The 18,586-nt window shown below is 35.3% G+C and overlaps 1 protein-coding gene across 3 annotated transcripts in view; it reads right to left on the reverse strand.

The window, feature by feature from the left end:
* CNTN4 (contactin 4) overlaps positions 1–18,586 on the reverse strand; it is a 1,027,736-nt gene that overhangs the window by 941,542 nt on the left and 67,608 nt on the right. The gene's annotated exons all lie outside the window — the stretch shown is intronic.

An 18,586-nucleotide genomic window follows, 5' to 3' on the forward strand; every position in this document is an offset into this window, starting at 1 on the left:
ATAGTCTTGCCGTTGAATAGCTACCAACAATAAATGGGTAGTAGGAAGGTAGGTAAGTGGGTAAATGGATAGACAGATAAACAGACTAACTTGAGTAAAAGAAAAAGGAAAGTATAGCTGATAACTGATTTTCCACTTATAAACGGCTATCACTGGCTACATCCTGAAAAAGGCACCATCTAGTGTACTGGCTGAGAACGCCAGCCTCAGCAGTCCTATGCAAAACACTTTGAAGCATTAAGTGTTAACCTGGTGGAACACTATATAACCGATGATAATTTACACCTCACTAGAACCTACTGGTTTTATCGTTTTCTCAAGAATCCATCACTGTTGGGAATGGATTTTCTGTGCTTACTATCAACGTTTAGAGGCATTCAATACCTATTACTGCAGGGGAACCAGCAATAATACACAGATCACCAATTAAAATTGGTTCCTAGTATTTGCTTATCTACTGTTTCATTTTGTATATGGAAATGTAACCAAAACCACAAAACCTGGTGTTATTTCTATTTTCTTTGGAAATTTATCTTTGATCAACCCCTACCACATGTCCATTTAACCTGTTATCTGCAGGTTACATTTTCTTTTTTAATAGTCTAGTTAGAAGGAAATATGGTAGTTCAAAATGGAGTGAAACTTACTAATTCATCAGTGGTTAAAAGGAACTTTGGCCTTTTTTTAACATTAATTGACAAGCCAACCAGCCATTGTACTAAAACAGAATCATTTATAAAGACAGCAAATTTATAGGAGGAAATAATACTGGATTATTAGTCAGGAGACTGGGAGCCTCATTCTCAGTATAATATGACAAAGGATAATTGATTTCATCTTCCTGTCCTGTGTTTTCATCTTTTCCTCAAAAATGAAACCAAATATTTGCTAGTGGAATTTCACTCAAATGACTCCTGGTTCTTGACACACTCTGCTGAATGTAAATTTTCAGAATTTCACACAAGTCACGCATCCCTTTATGCATGGCTTATCAGTGACACCCCATCACCTTTGCCACCCATGTATCTGAGTAACAGCAGATTGGCTAAAAGTTTGTAAACATTTGGCACCTTCTAAAACCCCTGGGGGTGGCCAATTTTGTTGTCTTTTTATTGTTGAAGGAATTATGCACCAATTAACTAAAGGCCATTTTCAGCACTTTTTTTTTTTTTTTTTCAGCAATGCCTCAGTCATTTTAAAATGATGAGAAAACGTTTTACAAAACAGGAATTTGCTGTATGGCTCAAGAAACTCAAACAGGGGCTCTGTATCAAGCTAGAGGGGTGGGATGGGGAGGGAGATGGGAGGTTCAAAAGGGAAGGGATATATGTATACCTATGGCTGATTCATGTTGAGGTTGAACAGAAAACAACAAAATTCTGGAAAGCAATTATCCTTCAATAAAAAAATAAATTAAAAAAAATGTTACGGCAATCTTCCAAAAGAAGCTTTTTTGAAAGTCATGCTGGAGTCATAATAGCCAATAGTTTTTCATGTTTATTTTAAGCAGAACCAGTTTGTTTTAGCAGATAAAGCACATTCCACTGATAAACTAAAAACAAACAAATTCCCCACACAGTTGCCTTCAGTAAAATGTTAAACACAGTGAGTCTGGCCTAATCATGAGCAGTAACCAGATGTCTAGGCAATATTTGACACATGACTTATCTGTCAATGCTCATAGCCACGTACGCAATTCACTCTGAATTTGACCTTGATTGTCTTACAGACTCTGTCAATCACAATGACATGTGATTCTTCAATCCAAGGTAAATTTCCTCTATAACTACAATCAGATGGTTGCTAAAGCATCACTGTCAGTTACTGGGTCATCCCCAACAATATGCTTTCTAGAAGTGTACATGGCAGTCAACAAACTTTCATTTAAAATGCCACTGAAAGACAATTCATACTATTTGAGATAAGTTTGCCAGAGCTAGCTGTCAGGAGAGTCCAACTCAAGGAACTGAATTGCAGAACTTAATTCAACTGATAAGGAAGGTCAAGAGTAACCCTAAGAATCATATTAATCAACTAATCAAACAACCAAATTGTTTCTATTTGAAAGGTTTCAAATTGAAGCCTGTTACACAATATTTAAGGAAATACGGGTCATTCAAAATCTTTTTCCTAGGACTGCCAAGAAGCAAGTGGACCAAAAATAATTATTTCTAATTGGGAAACCATGAGACAAAGTTTGTTGTCAAAAAGAGACAAATGTGGGCCCAGTTTACTATGTGCCATACAAGTTTGTAAAGTAAAACTTTCTGAGCCTTACTTTTCGAACATGTAAAATTAAGACATACAACTTACCTTGCTGGGCTATATGAAGACTAAATTAGGTAATACTTGTTAGTATACTTAGCAACGTATACAACCTAGAAAATAGTTCATAAATGTTAGTTCCATCATTATCTTCTAGTAAAATTGACTATAAAATATAGGAGCTATTTTAGGTAGGAGGCACGTTTTACCAAATTCTGAAACATAAGCTGATAAAATACATATAAATCAGAACATAAACTATATGAGTCATATTTATACCATGCACATATGATCAATATAATCAATATGCGTATGCTGTCTAATTCAGTAGCCACAAGCCATACATAGCCACTGGGCAACGGAAATGCGGCTGATTTTTTTGGCTTATAACAATGATAAATAATTATTATTTGACACAGTTTTTGTGCATCAGGAATCCGGATACAGCTTAGCTGGGTGGTTCTGGAAGTTTCAGTCAAGATGTCATCCAGAGATGCATCGCAAAGCTTGATTTAGACTAGAGGATCTGTTTCCAAGACAACTCATTCACATGACCAGCAAGGCAGTGCTGGCCTGTGGCTAGACGCCTTAGTTCTCTGTCATGTGGACATCTACATAGGTCTGCTTGAGTGCTCTTAAGGCTCCACAAAGGCCACTGGTTTCCCCCAGAACAAGTGAACAAAGAGATGGCTAGGCAAAAATTGCAAAGTCTTTTTTTTTAATTGAAGTACAGTTCTGACACAATACAATATGTTACAGTTGTACAGTATAGTATTGCGTAATTTTTAAAGGCTATACTCCATTTATAGATATTATTATGAACTATTGGCTATATTCCTTGTGTTATAAAATATATCCTTGTAGTTTTATATACATAATAGCTTGTACTTCTTAATCCCCTACCCCTATATTGCCCTTGCTCCCCTACCTCTCCCCACAGGTAAGCACTGGTTTGTTCCCTACATCTATAAATCTTTTATTTTTTGTTATGGTCACTAGTTTGCTGTATTTTTCAGCTTTCACATATAAGTGATACCATACAGTATTGTCTTCATCTATCTGACTTATTTCACTTAGTGTAATACTTGCTAAGGACTTCCCTGATGGCTCAGTTGGTAAAAAAAAAATGGAGGAGACCACCTGCAGCACAGAAGAGCTGGGTTTGATCCCTGGGTCAGGAAGATCCCCTGAAGAAGGAAATGGCAACCCACTCCAGTATTCTTGCCTGGAAAATTCCATGGACAGAGGAGCCTGGCGGGCTATAGTCCATGGGGTTGCAAGAGTCAGACATGACTTAGAGACTGAAACACCACCAGTACTCTCTAATATTGTCCATGTTGTTGCAACATCCTTGTTGTTGCAAGTGGAAAATTTTTTCATTCATTTTTTATGGCTGAGTAGTACTCCATTATATATAGATATCACATCTTCCTAATCCATTCATCTATAGCTGGGCACTTAGGTTGCTTCCATATCTTGGCAATTGTAAATAATGCTGCTATGAACACTGGGGTGCATGCATCTTAGAATCACTGTTTGGGTTTTTACTTTTTCAAATAAATACTCAAGTGGGAAATTTCTGGGTTGTATGGTAGTTCTATTTTCAGTTTTTTGAGAAAGTTCTACACTGTTTTCCACAGTGGCTGCCCCAATTTACAGGACCAACGATGTACAAGGATCCCATTTTCTCCACTACCTCGCTAACATTTGTTATTTGTGTTCTTTGTGATGATGGCATTTCTGACAGGTGTGAAAAAACTGCAATGTCTTTAATGACCTGGACATCATACTCATTTATTTCCGAAATGTGGCTAATCTTCATGGAGATGCACTGTAAGCAAAATGCTTACCACATTTCAATGACTTACTATAAAAAGTGCAAGATAATTCATTAACAATTTTAACTGAATATTTCTGATTTAATGACTTTTTAAAATAAAATTCACCACTAAAACTAATTACACCTTTTTCTTGTAGCTTTTTATGTGACTATTAGAAAAATTTTAATTGGTTATGTGGCTCATATAACAATTCTGAAGGACAGTGCTGATATATATATACATGTACATATATATACACACACAGATATATATATATATATACACATTATGTATGTCTGTGTGCTCAGTCATGTCTGACTCTTTACGACCCCATGGACTGTAGCCTTCTGGCTCCTCTGTCCATGGGATTTTTCACACAAGAATACTAGAGTGGTTGCCATATCCTCCTCCAGGGTATTTTCCTGACCTAGGGATCAAACCCACATCTCCTGTGTCTCCTTCACTGGCAGGCAGATTCTTTACCACTGAACCACCTGGGAAAGATATATATATATATATAAATATAATCTTTAATGGATGTCTGAACAAACAAATCTGTGAGCTGCTTTCAGATTCATACATGTAATTTGCCTCACTCTCAAAAAAAATGTCTTTGAAAACTGAAATGCACACTGTATATGAGTAGGTGAATATTAAAGATTTTGAAGAAACAACAATGCGAGAAAAATAAAAATTCATTGTAAAATCACTAACAGTGGTGTTGGACATGAAAAACACATTGTCCTCATGACATTCATAGTGTATACTCTTAATAGGGTAATATTTTTTGTCACAGCTACAAGAGGGAAAGCATTCATCCATGTTAAAAGTTGAAGTTTATTATCTCAACTTCATTGGATGTACAAGGAATCCTATTAATGAAATCTAAGTCTCTCCTCTCCTTTCCAATTCACTGTTTTTGGAGTGTATGGGAATGTCACCCTGACAGCTCTACTTTACCCACAGAAGAGAAGACTAAGAAACAACCTTTCTTATTAAAAAAAAAAATAGTCCCATGGATAATTTTTATTTGACCAGAAATATTTTAATCATGTGAGCACTTAATAAGGTACAAATAATTATTTGCAATTACATGATAATTACTTTCAATGTAATTACCATGCCAGTGCAGCTTTGTTGGAGATAATCAGATGGTTACCGGTGAACTGCAAATTAATTGATAACAGGACATTTATAACTGCAAACGATCATGATTACCTTGGAGTCCTATGAGCACATCAGAAATGTGAGTAGGTCGGCAGGATCAGGGACATTTATTTACCAGGAATGTCACAGAGGAAGTAAGATGAGATCATAAATCCACTTGTCCCTGTTCTAAGCCGAAGGATATTCTGTGCCTGCTGGTAGTGAATTTTTGGCCTTATTTCACTCAATATATGCACAGACTATTTGGGTTAGTCTACCAATCAAGATCTTCTTCACGTATGCACCATCTGCATGGTAGTCTGTGTTGTGTATTTAAAGGCATCTAAGTAATAAATCACACTTTTAGTGTTAGAAGATAAATTAACAGAGCTATCTATATGAAAAAGGGATACAGATGATGAGAGAGGTAAAATGTCTGAAGATCACACAGATGGTGAATGAGAGAACTGATTTCTGATCTCCTAACTTCTAGTCTAGCGCCACGGTGGCTCAGACAGTAAAGTGTCTGCCTGCAATGTGGGAGACCCAGTTTCAGTCCCTGGGTTGGGAAGATCCCCTGGAGAAGGAAATGGCAATCCACTCCAGTATTCCTGCCTGGAAAATCCCATGGATGGAAGAGCCTGGTAGGCTACAGTCCATGGGGTTGCAAAGAGTCGGACATGACTAAGCGAGTTCACTTTTTTTCAACTTCCAGTCTAGGGCTATATTACACTAATGTTTCCCAAACCTAATTCCTTTACTTACTACTTCATGATGTTGCCATATTTACATATTGACTCAAACCTAACATAGGTCTATATCTTAATCTCATCCTAAACACTAATATCTGAAAACGTATTAGTTCCATGTTAATCACATTTATCTAAATCACACTAAAATAAGCACACATCTGTTAACATAAACACTACTTTCTGTAGTGTTATTCAGTATTCTGTGGAGTATCTACCAAACTTTGTGAAACACTATGCTGTATCACACTCCCACTGTATGCTAGAATGTATCTGTAACTCTTTAATAATGGCTTATAATAACACTCTGTACTTCAGAAAACAAAACAAAAATTATAAACACCTTTGGGTGGAGCAATGTATTATACAATAACTCAGTGCAAAGACATATGTGTTATAACCCTGGCCCTTGAGAAGCTTAAAGCTCTCCTACGTATAAAAGCCATACACAAATATATTTCAATACTAAGCAGCATGAAAGGCATGCTGTAAGAGTGGTGCATCCTGGTACAGAATTTCACAGGTGCTTGCTATATCATTCCTGGATGAAGTGAACAGTAATGATTTTGCAATGGAGGGAGAAAATGAGTTGGAGCTTGAAGGATACTGAAGTTCAGAAATGTCGAGTATGGACATATAAGGCAGAGAATGCAAATACATCAATCGGATGAGAAAATTTCTATCACAAGGCATGTGTGATGGTTCAATTTAATGCATCAACTTGACTAGGTTATGGTGCCCAGTTGTTTGTTCAAATATTAGTCTTGATATTGCTGTGAAAGTATTTTGTAGATGTCATTAATATCTATAATCAGTTGAATTTAAGAGACTATACTCTATAACGTGAATGGGCTTCATCAAATCAGTTGAAGGTCTTATAACCAAAATCTTACAAGATTTTTCCCAAAGAAGGAATTCTGCCTAACGACTGTAACAGCAAAATTCTGCCTGCATTGCCAGTTAGCCACTCCACCCTACAGATTTCAGACTGAGTTTCTAGACTGCTGGTCTCCTCTGCTGGTCTCCTCTACAAATTTCAGCCTCAAGACTTCAACACCAACTCTGAGTTTCCAGTTTGCCAGCTTACCCAATATCAGACTTTCCAGTCTCCACAAGTGTGTGAACCAATTACTTATTACATTATATATTTAACATATATACTTTATACTCCTTAACATACACACAGAGACACATATACACACCTTGATTCACAAGGATCCCCTCATCCACTTCCCCCAAATATTCATTTTATTCCTTGATAGCTATTAATAGCTCTATAGTCCACAAGAAGCTCTGCTCAAGGTTAATAAACCACCATCATAATAAAAAACATAATAAAATACTGTGTAAACTCTGAGGAAGATGTGCTTAGTTCTGTAGATATACTCTCATGCAGGCAAATTAGGTTATAAGATGAAAAAATCATTGATCTTTCAGATTCCCAGAGGTTTTATCACTCTAGCTTCCCACCATTCCATGTTTTGCTAAAGTACATCCATCAGCTAATATCATCCCTAATCAGCAAGTTAGTAGATTATGCCTATGTTGACATTTCCCTTCAAGCCAAATGGTCTGTTTGCTCAGTTGATCACTGTGTTCTTATTAGGAGTTCTTAACCCATCAAAATCATATTTGATGAGTCTGGCAAAGTACTCAACTGTATTTGTGTTCTCCTTTGTTCTAATGCTAATTGTTGAATATTTTAACCACCCTTCTGATGCACAGAAAATCCCAATTTAGACATCCAAACAAACCAATCGTTTTTCTGATGGCTGACGACTTGATGGACACGAGTTTGGGTAAACTCCGGGAGTTGGTGATGGACAAGGATGCCTGGCGTGCTGGGATTCATGGGGTCGCAGAGAGTCAGACATGACTGAGTGACTGAACTGAATTCAGTACAAACACAATCTACCAATTTGCAGATCACTGATAATCTTTCTGATCTGTAGTGTCAATGGTACCTGTCACACAAGCTTAAAATTTCAATCGTCTCTGCTTTTCTTTTGGCCCCCAGATGCAATCAGTAAGCGAGTCCCATTTTCACTTTCACAATCTCTCTCATTTGTCTCCTCTTCTCCAATACTATTTTCTCTACTACAGTTTTTATCATTTCTTAGTTGTCTATCTAATAGCCTCCTAACTTGTCTCTATCACCAGTGGCAGTCCCGTACAATCCACGTGTTACACACTACCACTGGAAGGAACTGCCGCCTGAAAGACATCTCCATTCCTAGCCATCCCATTCTCAGAAACATTTACATTCCCTATCTTCTACCAAAAAACTCCAACTCACTTAGCTAAATATTTAAAGGCTCACATGGACTGGCCTTTTTAGCAATTGGCTTTCTGGAAGTTGAAAAGTTGAAAGAGCTAGTCCTCAGTCATTTCCGACTCTTTGCAACCCCATGGACTGTAGCCCTCCAGGCTCCTCTGTCCATGGGATTCTCCAGGCAAGAACACTGCAGTGGGTTGCCACTTCCTTCTCCACTTGACTTTCTAATCATTGCTAATAAATTCCCTGATACTATCTAAGGGGAAGATTAACTTAAAACTTGATTTAGTTAAAAGCTTTACCCTGCATGTACCAGGTCCATGGTTCCAAACTTCAGGACCCATCAAGTCAGCTGGAGCACTTGTTAAAACAGAGTCTGGGGATAGGATGCAGCAGTTTCTGATTCAGTAGGTCTAGGGTGAAGCTTGAGAATTTCCTTTTTAGTAAGTTCTTGGGTGCTCCTGGTCCAAGGAGCACTCTTTGAAAACCACTTCTCTAGATTAGAGTATCACAGACAATATTAACACCAAACATCAAGAACTTGATGAACAATATAGTATCTCAAGTAAATACATTATACAAATGATCTGTTCTTGTCCTATATAGGTTTTGTTATGGTTGGAGACTAAGTTTTCTCACACCTGTGAACAGACACCAACAGTGAGCATGATTACATGAGCTCTGACATATGTCAATCAGAACACCTTCAAGAAATATAATTTGCCCTGGGATTTTACTTATACCAGAAGAATATAGACTATAACTTCTTGCTGAATTTCTTACCTAAAATGAAAACAGCTCTACTTTTTCCAGTGCTTAAAGCAGTGAATACTCAGTAAAAAAAATTCAACTAATTTAGAATGTTAACTATATGAAATAAAGTTAAAAATCTCCACTCTGTCATTTCAGCTCCTGTATTCTTAAAAGTTTGGTTTTCATTTTTGTAACTTTTTTTTCCTTTACACAAAGGACAGACACAAAGATGAAGATATAGATTACAAGAGTGAGATCACAAATCACTGTTTAGCAACTGTTTTCTCCTCTGACAATTGTACTGAATATTTACTAAGTCAATACATACAGACACACTTCAACATTATTGATTCCCTTAAACATTCTTTTTTAAGAATGTACGGTTTTTATTTAAGTACCCATTTCTTGGTAGATATTTAGATGCCTAATTTTTTGGCAGGGGTTAATCAAAACTATTCCTATTTACATATGCCTTGTGTTTATGGAGAACTTCTATTTTATTGAATTTAAAGTTTTAAGAAAATTTAATTTACCTTTCTCTTGAATCATGCAAGGAGATCCTCCCCCTCAAAAGTAATCTATATTTTCCTATTACACAATGTGGTTATTTTTATATTTAAATCTTAAGCTAATATAAATTATTTTTGTTTGGAATAGAAATTTATTAAACAAGTGTTTTTTATTGCAGAATTTCTTGAGTTACCAATCCTTAGTATTGTTCCTTCTATAAGACACATTTCATATACACTTAAATTCCTAAATATCATTTGTGTTTCTATTGATCTACCTATTTCTGCACAATTTTGTATTGTATAGTACTTTTAAATTTTGGCTTTTTAATTCAAGTTTATATTCCATAAAGTCCCCTATCCCCTTTTACACAATGCCCTTCTTCTAAATCCCTCAAAAAATTTTAAGGACTTTTCCCTAAGATCAAATTTAGATTCACTGTTTAAGTTCTGCCCTAAACCAAAGTACAAAAATACATACATACATACATTGGAGAAGGAAATGGCAACCCACTCTAGTATTCATACCTGAAAAATTCCTTGGACAGAGGAGCCTGGTGGGCTACAGTCCATGGCATTGTGAAGAGTCGGACACAACTGAGCACGCATACACATACATACATACAGAAACAGAACTGTTAAGATTTTATTCAGAATTCCAATAACTATGTATATTAATTTATGCACAACTTATATTCCTAAAGGTCTTGCAAATTAGGAGGAAAGCGTGCTTTACTTTTCAATCAAATATTTGTTTTACATTACTTAATAAAGAGGAATACATTTCTTCATGTAGGCCTTCCTACAGTAGCATTTCCTGTTCTGTCTACTTTTTTTTCTTTTTCATAATTGCTTCTCTTGCAAATATATTTCCTTTAAATCTCCTTCTCTCTCTGTTTTTTTGTTTGTTTATTGACATATAGTTGATTCATAAAATTGTGTTAGTCTCAGGTGTACGGCAAAGTGATTCAGGCTTTTTGTTCCGATTACATTCCATTATAGGTTATGAAAGGTTCTTGAATATCATTTCCTGTGCTATACAGCAAATATTGTTGCTTATTTATTTTATATATAGTAGTTCATATGTGTTAATCCCATATTCCTAATTTGTCCCTCTCCCACTACCTTTCCTCTTTGGTAACCATAAGTTTGTTTTCTATGTCTATGAGTCTGATTCTGTTGTGTTTACAGATTTATTGACAGCACTTTTCAGATTTCATATATAAGTGATATCATATCTGTCTTTGTCTTCTTTCACTAAGTATAATACTAAGTCTACACATGTTGATGCAAATGACAATATTTCATTTTTTTATGGCTGAGTAATATTCAATTGCGCATATATATATATATATATATATATATATATATATATCACATCGTCTTAAGCCAATCATCTGTTGATGGGTATCTGGGTTGTTTCCACATCTTGGCTATTGTAAATAGTGCTTCTATTTCTCTAGTAATTAGTGATGTTGAGGATCTTTTTATGTGCCTGTTGGCCATCTGAATGTCTTCTTTGGGAAAATATCTATTTAAGTCTTCTGCTGATTTTTTGATTGGGTTGTTTGTTTTTCTAACATTGAGTTACACAGCTGTTTATTTTGGATAGTTACCCCTTGTTGGTTGCATCATTTGCAAATATTTTTCTCCCATTCCATTGGTTGTCTTTTCATTTTTGATGGTTTTCTTTGCTATGCAAAAGTTTTTAAGTTTGATTAAGTCCTATTTATTTTTGCTTTTATTTCTTTTGCCTTAGGAGAATGATCTAAGAAAATATTGCTACAATTTATGTCAGAGAATGTTTTGCTTCTGTTCTCTTCTAGGAGTTTTATGGTGCCATGTCTTATATTTAGGTATTTAAACCATTTTGAGTTTTTTTTTTTTCTACATGGTATGAGGGAGTGTTCTAATTTCATTGATTTACACATAGCTCTCTAGCGTTCCCATCATCACTTGCTGAAGTGACTATCTTTTCTCCATTGTATTTTCTCGCCTCCTTTGTCACAGAATAAGTGAACATGGGTGCATGGGTTTATTCTGGATTCTCTATTCTGTTTCATTGATCTATGTGTCTGTTTTTGTGCCACTCTCATGATGGTTTTTAAAAAACATTTTTATTTTGTATTGGGGTATAGCCGATTAATAAACAATGTCATGACCGTTTCAGGTGAACAGCAAAGGGACTCTGCCATACATATACATGTATCCATTTTCCCCCAAACTACCTTCCCATCCAGGCTGCCAAATAACACAGAGCACTGCTGAAACAGCATCAAAGAATTCCACGTATAGCACATGGAACTCTACCATGCTATGCTGTTTTGACTCCTGTAGTCTGAAAAGGTTATGCTTTCAGCTTTTTGTTCTGTTTCCACAGGATTGCTTTGGCAATTCTGGGCCTTTTGTGGTTCCACATAAATTTTAGGATTATTTGTTCCTTACCCTGTGAAAAATGTCAAGGGTAATTTAATTTCCTTTTACATTTCTGATTCTTATACATAAACTACTGGGTTTATCTTATAGCTTGCTATATTACTAGCATTAATTCTAAAAGTTTCTAAGTAATTGTAAAACTTCTACTGAAGAACCCCAAACAGTAATCTGAAAACAGTGATAATTTGTACCTTTCCAATATTTATTCTTAATTTTGTTTCCATTTTACGTTCTATAGTCTTCAGAGTATCGTTGAATGAGAGCATTTATAAGGAACATTTATGTCCTATTTCTGATTTTGAACAGGAGTGTTTTTAGTGTTCACAATGAACTGTCAGGTTTACTACTATTTTTCACAGATACCCTCAATCATAATCATGCTAAGAAATTTTCTTTTATTTTCCCTAGTTTGCTAAGAGATTTATTGGAAAATGTCTATTTAATTTTATTGAAAAGCTGTCAACAACTATCAACATAATAATAAAGAAGTTATCTTTTTAATATACTATAAAAATTATATTAACATACCTCTGAATATTGAACTTCTCTTACATTTTTAGCATAAACTATGGATAAGTTTATAGTACTTTTAACATAATAAAGACTGTGATTCACCAGTACTTACATCAGCAATCATAAGGAAAATTGTCTATAATTTTTGTTGTTACTTGGTGCAGCTCTTCCCATATTTGACAACATACTTTTATGTTAGCCTCTCAAACTGTGGACTTTAAATAAAATAGAAAGTGGTCGCTCTAATTTTAAGTTTTAAAATTCTGAAATATTTTAAGTCACTTAGTAATGATTAGGTTCTTAAACTGCTTCTGGCACTTAACTCTAAAGCCACTTGAGTCTGTGCATTTTGTAGCAGTTAAGTTACATTTAAGACAGTATTTTGTTATACTTTACCCTAGGAAATGCTTTTAACTAGGAATTTTTCTTTTCTTGAAAAAAAAAATTTGTGCTATTTTTTTCCCCAAATCTCCAATTTTGTTTGCATGTACATCAATAAAATTACTTATGATTAAAAAAAAAAAAGTTATCACATATCTATGGTCCTATACCCTTTAAACTTAACGTTACATATATGTGGACTTCTCATGTTTTCTAAATCACACATGACAAAACCTTTTTGATTTTACCACTGTTTTCAAAACATGGGTATTTTTAATTCTATATATTTTATATGTAATACAGGGCTTCCCTGGTGGCTAAGAAGGTAATGAATCTGAAACATTTCACTAATTTCTGCTTTTTCAATTACTAATTACTTTACTAATTTCTTTTCATTTGTAATTTCTGTTTTTTCAGCCACTTAAGTAATTATTTAGTTTACTTAATTTCAGTCTCTTATATTTAAAAAATGGAAGCAATAATGTTTATTTAAAAATCTGAGTGTGAAATTAACCAAATATCAAAATATTAAACAAGTATCTTTAGTAAGCTTTTTTTAAGATAGTGTAAAATTAGTTAGGATTTCCTCTTCAACCCAAGAGCCACTCTGATGTTTTCTTTTAATTTCCAAGTAATTCCACTTTTGCTACTTGTTAATTTACAGCTTTATTACTCCTTTGAGAACAGGTGAGATTTTTTAAATTTTAAATGCCAAATTTCCTTTAGATATATCATATAATCAATTTTCATAAACATTTCACACTTGGACAATAATACAGAGGCTACATTTGTAGAGTACAATCTTTCAACCTGTACCTTTGAAATAAATCCTAATTGAATTATAATATTCAAAATCAGTGATTATCAAATGAAAAGAGAATAGAGAATCAGAAAATAGAAACCTAAAACTCTTTTAAAAATGAAAGAAGAAAAAAATGGATGAGGAGGGATGTGTAAACAACAAAATATTCTGTTGTGAAGCTTTAATTTATTCTTAGTCACCACTTTGATTTATTTTAAAATTGGAATGACATTTTAAAGGAAAAGGTGAGGTTTCTGTTACCAAAGAAGTATGAACTTAAAATTGTACTTTGGATTTCTTTGATGATAGTACTGTTTTTGTGTTTTGTGTTAAAATTTTGTGTTAAAATGATAGGTTTTGTGTTAAAATTTCCTAGTCTGGTAGCAGTTGTATTAATTATTTCTTAGATTTTTAAGATTCTAATTCATCATACTTTAATGCATATTTTTCAGTGCATAAAGGTTTAATTACTATATCTTGGTTGAAGTGTTATCAATAAACACAGTCCTGTAACACTGTAATACTTTATTATTTAAAACAGCATGTAACTGGGTTATACTTTTTATCTAATGTAAGAACATCTGTTTTGTAATTAAAGTTTGTTCTTGTTGTTCAGTTGCTCAGTCATGTACAACTCTTTGAGATACCACAGACTGCAGCTCGCCAGGCTTCCCTATCCTTCACTATCTCCCAGGGTTTGCCAAAACTCATGTCCATTGAGTCAATGATGCCATCCAACCATCTCATCCTCTGTTGCCCACTTCTCCTCCTGCCTTCAGTCTTTCTCAGCATCAGGGACTTTTCCAATGAGCTGGCTCTTCTCATCAGGTGGCCAAAGTGTTGGAGCTTCAGCTTTTAGCATCAGTCCTTCCCATGAGTATTTAGGGTTGATTTCTTTTAGGACTGGTTGGTTTAATCTCTCTGCTGTCCCAGGGACTCTCAAGAGTCTTATCCAGCACCAAAATTTGACAGCATCAATTCTTCAGTGCTCAGCCTTCTTTACAGTCCAACTCTCACATCCATCCATACATGATTACTGGGAAAACTATAGCTTTGACTATATAGCCCTTTGTTGAGGGGCTGTATAGTGATGTCTCTGCTTTTTAACATGCTGCCTAGATTTGTTATAGCTTTTTAACATGTCTCTGCTTTTTAACATGCTGTCTAGATTTTCTTCCAAGGAGCAAGCGTCTTTTAATTTCATGGCTAAAGAAAATAAAATCTGCCACTGTTTCCACTTTTTCCCCATCTACTTGCCGTGAATTGATGGGGCTGGATGCCATGATCTTAATTTTTTTTGAATGTTGAGTTTTAAGTCAGCTTTTTCACTCTCCTCTTTCACCCTCATCAAGAGAAGAGGCTCTTTAGTTCCTCTTTGCTTTCTGCTATTAGAGTGGTATCATCTGCATATCTGCAGTTGTTGATATTTCTCTTCACAGTCTTGATTCCAGCTTGTGATTCATCCAGGCAGGCATTTAACACGATGTACTTTGCACAGAAGTTAAATAAGCAAGGTGACAACATGCAGTCTTTCCCAATTTTGAACCAGTTAATTTTAAACCAATTAAAGTTTAAGTTACTGAATTATAATTTTCATATGTTCTATCATTTCACTTGTTTTTGTTTACATTTTATTATTGCTTTCTTCCCCAAAATTATTACTCTATTACTAAATTTTTCTTTTTTTCATTATTATTTTCCTATCTGTAGTCATTATGGAAATCCATTGTATCTCTTTTGCACCATTGTCTCCTGTCTGGTGTGTGTTAGTTGCTCAGTCATGTCCAACTCTTTGTGACCTCATGGACTGCAGCCCGCCAGACTCCTCTGTCCATGGGATTCTCCAGGCAAGAATACTGGAGTGGGTTGCCATTCCCTTCTCCAGGGAATCCTCCTGACCCAGGGATCAAACCCGGGTCTCCACCACTGCAGGCAGATTCTTTATCATTTGAGCCACCAGGGAAGCCCATTAGTTATCTTAAAATACACAGCAACAACTAGGAGATATTGCAGGTTTGGTTCCAAACTACAATAAACAAATACCATAGTAAAGAATTTTTGGTTTCCCAGTGTATATAAAAGTTATGTGTGCACTGTACTGTAGTCTATTAAGTGTGCAATAGTATTACATTTAGAAAAATATTTTACATATTTTAATTAAAACAAAACTTTTATGCTAAAAAATGCTAACCATTGTTAAGCCTTCGATGAGTATTCATCTTTTGGTAGTCGAGGTTTTTTCCTCTATACTGATGACTGCTCAGTGATCAGCATTGAGGTTGTTAAAGGCTGGGGTGGCTGGAGCAATTCCTTAAAATAAGACAACCATGAAGTTTGCCACATTGATTAACTCTTCCTTTTTTGAATGATTTCTCTGTATCATGCAGTGCTGTTTCATAGCATTTTATACCCAGTTACCTCCTTTCAGAATTGGAGTTAATTCATCCATATCCTGCAGCTGCTTTATCAACTAAGTTGATATAATATTCTAAACCTTCTGTTGTCATTTCAATCATCTTCACCATGAGAAGATTCCATCTCATGACCACTTTCTCTGCTCATCCCTCAGAATAAACTCTTCATGCTTTATAATTTTATTTTGAGGTTGCAGCAATTCAGTCATACCTTCAGGGTCCATTTCTAATTTGAATTCTCTTGCTATTTCCACCACTTCTGCAGTTAACTTCTTCCACTGAAATCCTAAGCCCCTCAAAGTGAACCATGAAGGCTGGAAGAAACATTTTCCAAATTCCTCTTAATGTTGATATTTTTCAACCTCTTTCCATGAATCCCAAATGATCTTAATGGCATTTACAGTGGTGGATCCTTTTTAAAATGTTTTCAATTTACTTTGCCCAAATCCATCAGAGGAATCACTGTCTATGGCAGCTATAGCCTTAGAAAATGTATTTCTTAAATGCTGGAAGTCAAAATTATTCTTTGATCCATGGGCTACAGAATGAATATTGTGTCACCAGACATGAAACACACACTAATGTTACACTTCTCTGTCAGAGCTCTTGGTTGACTAGATGCACTATCAATGAGCACTAATATTTTCAAATGAAAATTATTTTCTAGGCATTAGGTCTCAACAGTAGGCTTAAAATATTCAGTAAACCCTGCTATCAATAGATGTTCTGTCACTCAAGTTTTGTTTTTCCACTTTAGAACACAGGCAGAGTATATTCAGTGTATTTCTTAAGGTTTCTATGATTTGGGGGATGGTTAATGAGCAACCTGGAGAAGGAAATGGCAACCCACTCCAGCATTCTTGCCTGGAGAATCCCATGGACAGAGGAATTGGTGGGCTACAGTCCTCGGGTCGAGAAGAGTTGGACACGACTGAGCGACTTCACTTCACTTTCACTTCAGTAATGAGAACTGGCTTCAGCTGAAAGTCACTAGCTGCATTAGCCCCTAACAGCCCTTTAAAACTTGAAAATCAAGTACTGACTTCTCCTCTCCAGCTATGCAAGTCCTAGATGGCATCTTCCCCTGAAACAAGCTGTTAGTCTACATTGAAAATGTGTTGTTCAATGTAGCCACCTACATTCACTATCTCAGCTAGATCTTCTGGATAAGTTGCTGAAGCTTCTACATTAGCACTGGCTGCTTCACTCGTACTTTTCTGACATGAAAAGTACGAGTCTTCTTCCTTTAAATCTCATGAGGTAACCTCTGCTAGCTCCAAACTTTTCTTCAACAGATTCCTCACCTTTCCCACCCTTCATAGAACTGGAAACCGTTGGATCCTTCCTCTGGATTAGGTTTCAACTTATGGAAACATTGTGGCTGGTTTGATCTTCTATCTAGCCCACTGAAACTATCTCCATATTAGCATAAGGCTGTTTTGCTTCCTTATCATTCCTGTGTTCACTGGAGTGGCACTTACAATTTCCTTCAAGAATTTCTCCTCTGTATTCACAACCTGGTTACCTGTTTGGTACAACAGTCTTATGTTTTAGCCTGTCTTGGCTTTCAACATGCTTTCTCTCCTAAGTGTCATCATTTCTCACTTTTGATCTAAAGTGAGAGACGTGAGACTCTTTCTTTCACTTTGGGGCCACTACAGGGCTATTAATTGGTCTAACTTCAATATTGTTGGGTCTCAGAGAATAGGGAGGCTTGAGGAGAGGGAAAGAGATGGATGAACAGCGGGTCAGTGGAACAACCAGAACACATTTAACATTTATCAATTAAGTTTTACATCTAATATGGGTATAGTTTGCGGCACCCCAAAATGATAGTAACATCAAAGATCCCTGATCACACATTATCAAAATATACAAAATAAGGAAAAAGTTGGAAATACTTTTGAGAATTTCCAAAATGTGACACAGAAACAGGAAGTGAGCAAATGCTTTTGGAAACATGGTGCTAACAGATTAGCTCAACACAGGGTTACCCCAAACCTTAAATTTCTTTTTTTTTTAATGCAATATCTGTGAAGCATAATAAAATTATATAAGCACACGTAACATAATTCTCCATCAATCTCAATAACTAAATCATCTTTAAGAACTTGCCACTGAATTGATTGAACTGACTGACTGAAGAACTTCCTATTAAGAAAAAGGCTAAGAAATCACAAGCTTCTGTTTCTTCAGTGATCCCCTCACCCTGTACAACCTTTACACCACAATATTTACAAATTACCTAGCTTCTTCTAAAGTAAGCTTTTATTTTTAGTAAAATAATTATTTACATTATGTTCTTCCTAGTTGAAGACTCTCTATGTTTTATCTTAAACCATTACATTAACATTCATGATGACAGTATCAATGATCACTTAATTATATATTTTATTGGACTCATTATTCATAGGTTACCAAATAAGGCTGGGTGTTAGATCACTCAGGGAACCTATTTAAAATACAGACTGTTGGGTCCTATCTCAGATTTAAACATTTTATCACTAACTTTGGACTTTAAGA

This window comes from Bos taurus, chromosome 22, assembly GCF_002263795.3.
Source record: "Bos taurus isolate L1 Dominette 01449 registration number 42190680 breed Hereford chromosome 22, ARS-UCD2.0, whole genome shotgun sequence".
NCBI classification, from domain to species: Eukaryota; Metazoa; Chordata; class Mammalia; order Artiodactyla; family Bovidae; genus Bos; species Bos taurus.